This window comes from Ictidomys tridecemlineatus, chromosome 12 (assembly GCF_052094955.1).
Source record: "Ictidomys tridecemlineatus isolate mIctTri1 chromosome 12, mIctTri1.hap1, whole genome shotgun sequence".
In the NCBI taxonomy this organism is placed as follows: domain Eukaryota; kingdom Metazoa; phylum Chordata; class Mammalia; order Rodentia; family Sciuridae; genus Ictidomys; species Ictidomys tridecemlineatus.
The window spans coordinates 18,416,344-18,424,942 of record NC_135488.1 but is presented as its reverse complement, the minus strand read 5'-3'; positions in this window follow the sequence as shown (position 1 = coordinate 18,424,942).

Here is an 8,599-nt window from a genome sequence, read left to right as displayed (position 1 = left end):
ATGTTTATATGTGGCTTCAACAACAGTTTTCCCCACTGAGATGTTCATGACTACTCACTTGTGAATTTCCAGATTACCCACAACAGAAAGAAGCACTGGTCTTCAAGACAGCATGTGATGACTAATTTAATGCATCTGCTTGACCAGAGTGTGGTGTCCAGTTGTCATGTCAAAAACTAGTCTAGATATTGCTATGAAGATAGTTTTCTAAAGTGGGATTCATATTTATAACCAATAAAAGGTTCAGAAGATCACCTACCATAATATGTCTGGGTGTCATTCAATCATTGCAAGACCATAAAAGCAAACACTGAGGCTTCATGAGTTGATTCCCCAGCTTCTTGACTTGGTTCTCTCATTTCAGATTTAAAGGCACCAATGACTATTTCCAGTAGCCAGGAGAGGATTGAGAGTGCATGACTGCTTTTGATAGTAAAGGCAGTAGAGATACACAACATTACCATCAGATATTTCTAACCACATCTTTGTAAAGGGTGAAGATGTTAATGACCACATATTTGATACCTCATAGCATTTTTCTCAAACTAACAGCATAATGAGATGGACCGATTGTTCATAATCGCACCAAGAAAAGTGGTGAAAGAAAAGGATGAGCTCAGAGGTTCTAGCTCTGGTGCTGCATAAAGAACTTAAAATTCCTCTATCTTCCCTGAAATCAATCCTGTCTCCTGTATCTTTGGAGCTTACTATGCTGAAAACTAAACACAGAGTCTTATCTAGCAAGTTGATGAACTAAAGGGCCAGTTGAATTCTCAGCCTTTTGGTGTATCTGCTATGAAAATGAGGACATTCGTTGGGAAAGGATGAGATCTCAAAACTTTAAGGGAGCACCTATGTGACGTTCCTGAAGAAGAGGAGGACATGGAACCCCTAAATTCTTTTGATACTTTACCAACAAAAAGCAGCCTTTCATCTCATCTGAAGGATCACACTGCTTTGCCCAGGGAAGTTCAAAGGCCTCTCCTGACACAGCTTCTAGGCAAGACAATGCTGAACTCCCTCTGGACCCACCATTCACCCTTCTTTGCTCCTATAATTACAACCAGATTCATGTCTTAAAGGGCCCCTAAAGTTGAATTGCAAAGTAGAAGCCACCCATGAGAAAGTGCCCACTCCAAGGTAACTTCATTATTTTTTCAATATACAAAGAAAGAAAAAAAGGGAATATATATGGGAATGGATATTAAGGATGTGGGGGTGATGATGGATGGACATTATGTTAGATCAGGGTGAATTAATTGCTGTGAGCCCACTAAGCAGGGATTCTAAGTTTAATAAAGTCTGAGGGGTTAGAAGGGGCTCTAACCATTTGCTTGTTTGGTTGACTGAAACCTGAACCAAAAAAATGACCTACACAATGAAGTTGAAATGCTAAAGCGGCCTCCATACACTACAGAGGATGGTACCTCTAGTCTCAGGGAGATTGAAATGTTAGAGTGGATTTGTTGTGTGAGAACTGCTCACCCACCCCAGAGTCCAGAGACAGACAGGTAAAACTGCAAGGGTGAAAAGTAAATTTGAGACATCGATCTCGCCATCCTGAGAGAGCTCTGAGGTTGCTCTTTTTCTCGAAGTGAGAAATTGCAATGTAAAATGCTGACAATATGATCAGTAAGATGTTAGCTCTGGATTTAATCTTTTATTGTTATTATTTTTTATTTAATTAAATAGTTTTTTTTAACAGCACCTGAGATTGAACCCAGGGGTGCTTGGCCACTGAGCTACATCCCCAACCCTGTTTTAAGTGGACTCAGAATCTCATTAAATTTCTCATGCTGGCCTTGAACTTGTGATCCTCCTACCTCAGCCTCCTGAGTAGTTGGTTTACAGGAGTCCCACATTACACACAGTTACACTATTCATATCTTCAGTTTTCTGCTTTCTGTCAAACATTCCTTTTACCCTCAATCTGCATTTCAGTAGCGAAGATGATTTAGTATGACACGGTGAGCTAAACTTGTATTCCAAACAAGTAAGGGTCCTCCATTTCAATTGGTGGAATTTACTTTATCCCAGCTAAGAGCATCTTCACTGGGCTTTCTATCAACAGGAGGAGATTACCTAGCAACATAATTGACCCACGTTTAATATAATGTCACACTTCACACTCATTTTTCAGTAAAATAGAATCTTCGATCATATGTCACACTGTGTGAGGTGCTATATTAAGGAACAATGCATGCTGCTGCTGCAATGGAGGCTGGGTAGAGGAAAATTTTTTCCACACCTCTTTCAGATTCTGGTGGTCCCAGTTTTTTGTTGGATTTTGAGTGCATAACACTCATCTTTGTCCCTGTCTCTGTGTAACTGTGTAACTTTTCTTTTTCTGTCTCTTGAAAGATTATCTGACATAAAATTTAAAATTCACTTTAATAATTAAAAATGATCATTTCTTAGTTTACTTTTATCTGAAAAGTCATTTTTCCAAATAAGGTTACATTTTACAGGTTTGGGGCACTAAGATATGGGTACAACTTTTTGTGTGTGGGGGGGGACACCGTTAAACTCACTGTACCTACCCTTTCTTCTTCTTTTTTTTTATAACAATCATTCACTTTGTGTCAGTGCTGAGTACTATTCCACTGAATGGATATACCACTATCTGTTTATCCATTAGTCTTATGATGGACATTTGGGTTATTTCCAATTTATGGCTATTGAAGAAAAAAAGAGCTCTTTTGAACACTAGGGTACAAATCCAAATTTCTTTGTGGAAATGCATCTCTAGGAGGAGCAACCATTTGCAAATCCTCTATACTTCCTTTGCAATGTTCCCTTCTCTTTTAATTGCCTCTGCAAAATCTAACCACCTTGGCCTATTTGCAGTATGGCTTATTTTTTTCAACTCTTGAAGAGTTTCGAGCTCTGTGTGGGTGCTCCATCTATGCACCCCACCCTAAAGGTTCTTCTCAAGTAGCAGATGCATGGATTAGGATGCTCACCTCCTTCATTTTTTTGCTCTCAGGAATCACTCATCTGTTTTACCTGTTGTCAAGTGAATGTAAACTTGTACCATATATTTTGCCTGTGTCTTAGTTATTTAAAATGGGAGGGTCAATCTGTTACTGTCATTCCACTACCCCTGAAAGAATAGTTCTTCTCTCACAATGTATTTCTGTTCTTCCGATTTAGGAAGATATTTTTCTTGATAGAAAAGACATACAAATTTTAATGTGAGCATAGTATAAACTGGGGCTCTAAACATGAGGCCGTGTGCTTCAGAAATAGTTTTCTTTTTTCCTAGTTGATATGGAAGGAAACCTTCAATAAAAAAATTCACATTTCTACTATCATGCTTGAAAAAGAACTGGGCTCACTCTAACCTTGTGCCTCACGACATAGTATTTATAGGTTTCTACTCCCTAAGTTGTGCACATGTGTATGTGTGTATCCTGCATATTTGTGTTACCTGTGTGTGTGTGTGTGTGTGTGTGTATGTAGTGTCTTTATGCAAAAGTTTTAGAAAGAAAAGAGATTTATGCCACACAGGGGCATCTCTTATTCAATTTTCTTTCTTGAATTATGGCTAATTTTCTGACTACATATGAAATACATAGCAAGAGTGCATTTGAATACCTTTCAAACAAAACAGCATGCTCACTGCTCATTATTTGGCCAGATTATATACATTAGCAAATTTCCTGAGAAAAATACCCAAATATTTACTAAAATTGTCTCTTATTGTTTCTGAAGATAATCTCTAATGTAATACAATTGTAATGTTCTCTTGGGAAATCTAAAATCAATTTATTTTTTCTATACCCCAAATGACAGTAATTTAAATAAAATCACTTACACGTGTTTATAGAATCTAAAACTAATAAATACAAAAATAAAATCTTTAGGTCAGGATAAATAATTAATTAAATTTTGCCTCAGGTATGTACAAGTAAATATAAATACACAAGGACAGGTATTTTCAGAAACAGATGATGTATGACAAATAATTACAAATGCTTCAAAGAAATACTTTATAGCATTTATAATGGAAGCTACATAAAATATATTACCTATATAGGTAAATAAAACTATGCATATAATTAATCTAAGTAATAATTTATTTATGAATGTATTATACCACGTGTGAAGATTATGGTTCTTTGATATTATGTAAATATGGTCATTAAAAATATATATTATTAAATACATGGAAGAATAGAATTTACCAAAACAAATTACTCTGTGTCTGCTTTGAACTTTTTTACCATTTTATTTTTCAACACAATTCTCGGAAAGTGTTACACTCTAACATGTGAAATTCCCCAAATTGTAGCAAAAATCTTTGCAAGGGATCACATACAAATTAGAATTTGCTTATTTTTCTTTTATTTTGGAAATACTTCAATTGCAAATTTTAGTCTTTTTTAATATTTCTTTTTTAGTTGTAGTTTGACACAATATCTTTATTTTATTTATTTTTATGTGGTGCTGAGGATCGAACCCAGGGCCTTGCATGTGCTAAGCACGCTCTCTACCACTGAGCCATAACCCCAGCCCACTAGTCTTATTTAATAAACTTATTTTCTGAGTTTTAGCATATCCTTTCCTTAAGTTTTGGATTTTTTTCTCTCCATTAAAATAATGTAGAATGTTTAATGCAGATTTCAATTTTCTGATTATCAGATACTTTAAAAAATATTTTCTAGCTTTAACTGTATAGTAACTGGCTAGACAGTGAATGGAATTCTATTTGTTTGTGGTTTGTCTTTCCAACTCAGTCAATATCACATGATGTATAAAAGGGTACATCTGTACCATTTATTTAATATTGTGCAAAATTATAGCCATAGATGCAGGGGACAAATGAAATCATTGCAACTCCTGCACATCTGGATCTGAGATTACTGCAGGGGAAGATCATGCAACCAAACTGCTGACCTCCCTGCTCAACGTTAAGGGGACTCCCTTTTGCTGCTCCTGGATGTTTGCAGGATGAAGAGCCAGTTCTCAGCACTGCAGAGACAGCCCTCCATGAAGCATTCCTGGATGCTTCTCCAGCTCATTGAAGTCTTCTCCACCTTGGCATTCCTTGCTCTAGATATAGTTCCTTGAATGACACTGGGGTTGTGTCCCTATAAACCCATCTAAGTTAAAAATATCATTAATTTAGAAATGCATTGTATCCTTACTCGAAGGTGAATTCAGTACACCCAGCCTACCACACACTCCAGCTCAGCAACACAGCACACTGGAGTGTGTCACTTGTTTCCCCTAAAGATCCCACGGATGATTGGCACCTGTGGCTCCCCAATGCTTCCTAGCATTAAGACAGAGGATTTTATTGCATGACACTAGCCCAGGAAAAGATCATAATGCAGAAATCCAAGTAGATCCTTTTGGCTCCATGATAAAATTGAAAAATTAAAAGTCAAATTTCTGGAGACTCCTGTCTGTCTGCCTCTCTGCAGCAAGAGCCCTCCCAAGCCTATGCTCTTCTCAGTTCACTTCACTTGGCATGCTCACCCTGGGTGAGAGCACTTTCCTAATAGAGCATTTTGCACAGGATTAATTCATTCCAGCTTTAGCTGGCTATGTTCCCAGTTTTCAGTGGCGAAACACAGTTCACACTTAGCACGTGAGTAAATGGGTCCAGCAGCTGGAATATCTGTCTCCTTTGACCTCTGACTAAATCCTCAGAGACTTGTCAGCCCAGGCCTAGCAGTTTTTGAATCTCCCCTCCAAGAAAGAACAGACACTAATGATGGGGAAAAAAAATGTGTTTTTCTCTGTCACAGGTGATGTGCTATAATCTAGAATCAAAGTGACCTCATTTCTAATATTTGAAGAGGCTTTTTGTTAATCATTCAGCTCACTATTGTCACATCTGATGGAGTTGAAAATTCCTAATTGAAAGTCTCCATGATATTATGCATCCTCTCTCTTTTTTCCTCTCCTTCCCCTCCTCCTTCTGCTGCTGCTGATCCTCCTCCTCCTTCTCCTCCTCCTCCACCTCCCCTTCCTCCTCTTCCACCTTCTTCTTCAGTACTAGGGATTAAACCCAGGAGAACTCAACCACTGAGCAACATCCCAGGCCTTTTTTATTTTTTGAGACAGGGTCTTGCTAAGTTTGCTTAGGGCCTTGCTAAGTTACTGAGGCTGACTTTGAACTTGTGTTCTTGCCTCAGCCTCCTGAGTCACTGGGTTTACAGATGTGCACCACTGTGCCTGGTAACCTCCTTCCTCTTTTCCATATAGAAGTGTTAGCCCTCCTCAAAACCCCCTAGATTGGTAGCCCAGGAAAATCTGCTCATGGCCCTGTGGTGAGTGCAGCTAGTACCAAGTCATATAGACATGATCCTGTCAAAAAGTTTTCCATAAACTCTGACAAATAGAGAACTATGTCCTGGCATTGCTCACAGGTTCACTTTTCCCCTGGAAGACTCCAAAACAGGGCTGGGCTGTCCTTGAGTGCACCTACGATTTTTGTGGTCTTGAACCAAACTTATAGCTGATGATGCCTTTTTTTTCTCTCTCTCTCTCTTTTCTGTTTGCATTTAGTAGTATGTGTATTGGTCAGCTTTCCGTAACTATGACAAAATACCTGAGACACTCAGCTGTTAAGAAGGAAAGGTTCATTGGGGCCCACCATTTCAGAGATTCCAGCTTGTGACTGTTTGGCCTTGTCATTCAGGGCCTGTGGTGAAGCAGCACATCATGGTGAGGAGTCTGTGGTGGAGTGAGCTGCTCATGTCATGGCAGCTGAAAAGCAATGAGAACGGAAAGGGCTGAGGTTCAGATTCTTCTTCCAGGTGCATGCTCCAGTGACCTAACTTCCTCCCCCTTACCTGCCTCTTAAAGGCTCCACCATCTTCCCATCGTTCCACAGGATGGGGACTGAGCCTTTAATATGCGGGCTTTGGGGGACATTGACAAGCTGAGCGAAAGCCATGTGACCACCATATTGATCCACCGCAGGATTTACCCACCTGCTGGACTAAAATCTTTTTTTGAGAGAGTCCTACTCCTACATTTCAGAGAACACCTGTGGTATGATGATCCTGCCACCCGCAAAGCTGACCTGGCTGTCTCCTACCTCTTGCCACAGGCTCAGTTTTAAAGCAGGTGCCTCAACCTCCTTTCCCTTTTGTTCAGTCACCTCGGCAGGGAAGCTCCTCTTGTCTCACCCTTGGGTCCCAGTTTCAGGTCACAGCTGCTTTTCCCCCTGGTTCCAGCCAAAGGCTTGTGGCAAGCCTCAGAGGCCTCCTAGACCTCAACACAGCCAGGACCTGGGATCCTCCCTCTGAAGGGGTGTGGTCTCAGGGGAACCGTGAGGTGTGGGCTGAGCTGCAGAAAGGCCTGTGGAAAGCAGTGGGTGTTCCAGGCCTCATGTCTAGAGCAAAAAGATAGATTCTAAACTCCAAGGAAGCAAATGCACCCCTGGGAGGAGAGGTCAGGAACAACTGGTTGTCATTCATGTTTCCCAACCTGTTCTCTCACGTCTTGCTTTTCCCCCACTTAGAGCTCTACCCAGGTGGGCAGCGTGTGCATGGGGAAATCACTTGGAAATATTCATTTTTATTTCTTTCCTCCATCTCTTTCCCTTTAGATCCTCATCCACTCCAACTCATCTGCTCTCCCACGGAGGCTGGGAACTCCATTCATAGGTAAGCAGGCAGGGTTGATATAGCCAGATGAGCTACTGTTTTTCCAAATCTACAGATATTAGGGCAAGTTATTATTATTTTTATAATATTTATCTTCACATCATTATTTACTCATTTGTTTAGTTACTGATGTATTTGTCATACTGGGGATTGAACCCAGGAGTGCTTGACCACTGAGCCACATCCAGTCTTCTTTCTTTTTTATTTTAAGGCAGAGTCTCACTAAGTTGCCCAGGATGGCCTCCAACTTGCAATCCTCCTTCCTTAGCCTTCCAGTTTACTGAAGTTACAGGCACACACCACCACACCCAGCGAGGGCAAGTAAAGCAACATCACCAAATTTCTATCACTTCCTGAAGGACACACTTTTCTGCAGATTTTTCACTTTCTGACATCTTTGAGCTTACCTGTCTCTCTGCACTTGGATATTTCTCATCTATCCTGTTTACCTTAGAAGCCACCACCTCCTGGGAGCCCTTCCAAATCCTCCAATTCTGAGTCAGGAGCTGCTCCTGTGAAATCTGGCAATGTGTTTTGTTGTTGTTGTTGTTTTTGTTGTGGTGGTGGTTCTTTATTGAACTGCTTTATTATTTCATGATTGATTGTCATTCTCTCCAGGAGTTCTTAAATTACTTGAGTATTTCTGTTTGTTTGTTTTTCATCATTGTGTTTCTGTTATTACCCTAAAAAAAAAAAAAAACCTCCCTCACCCTTTCATGTTCAAAATGCATTTGATCACTAAAGTTCATAATGTGCATTTATTATAAGTCCATTCCTTCTTTAGATATTACATAACATTAAAGAAGTGGAAAATGGGAGTCCCTTTCCACTGATGTTTTAACAGCAAAATAAAAGTCTATTCAAGTTAAAATATGTTATGAAATATAACTGAGCCAAAATTTTTGCCATCTGATGATGGTTGCATTGGATAAGGTTTATCTATGGATGGAAAATGTAGAAGGATGGCCACACAT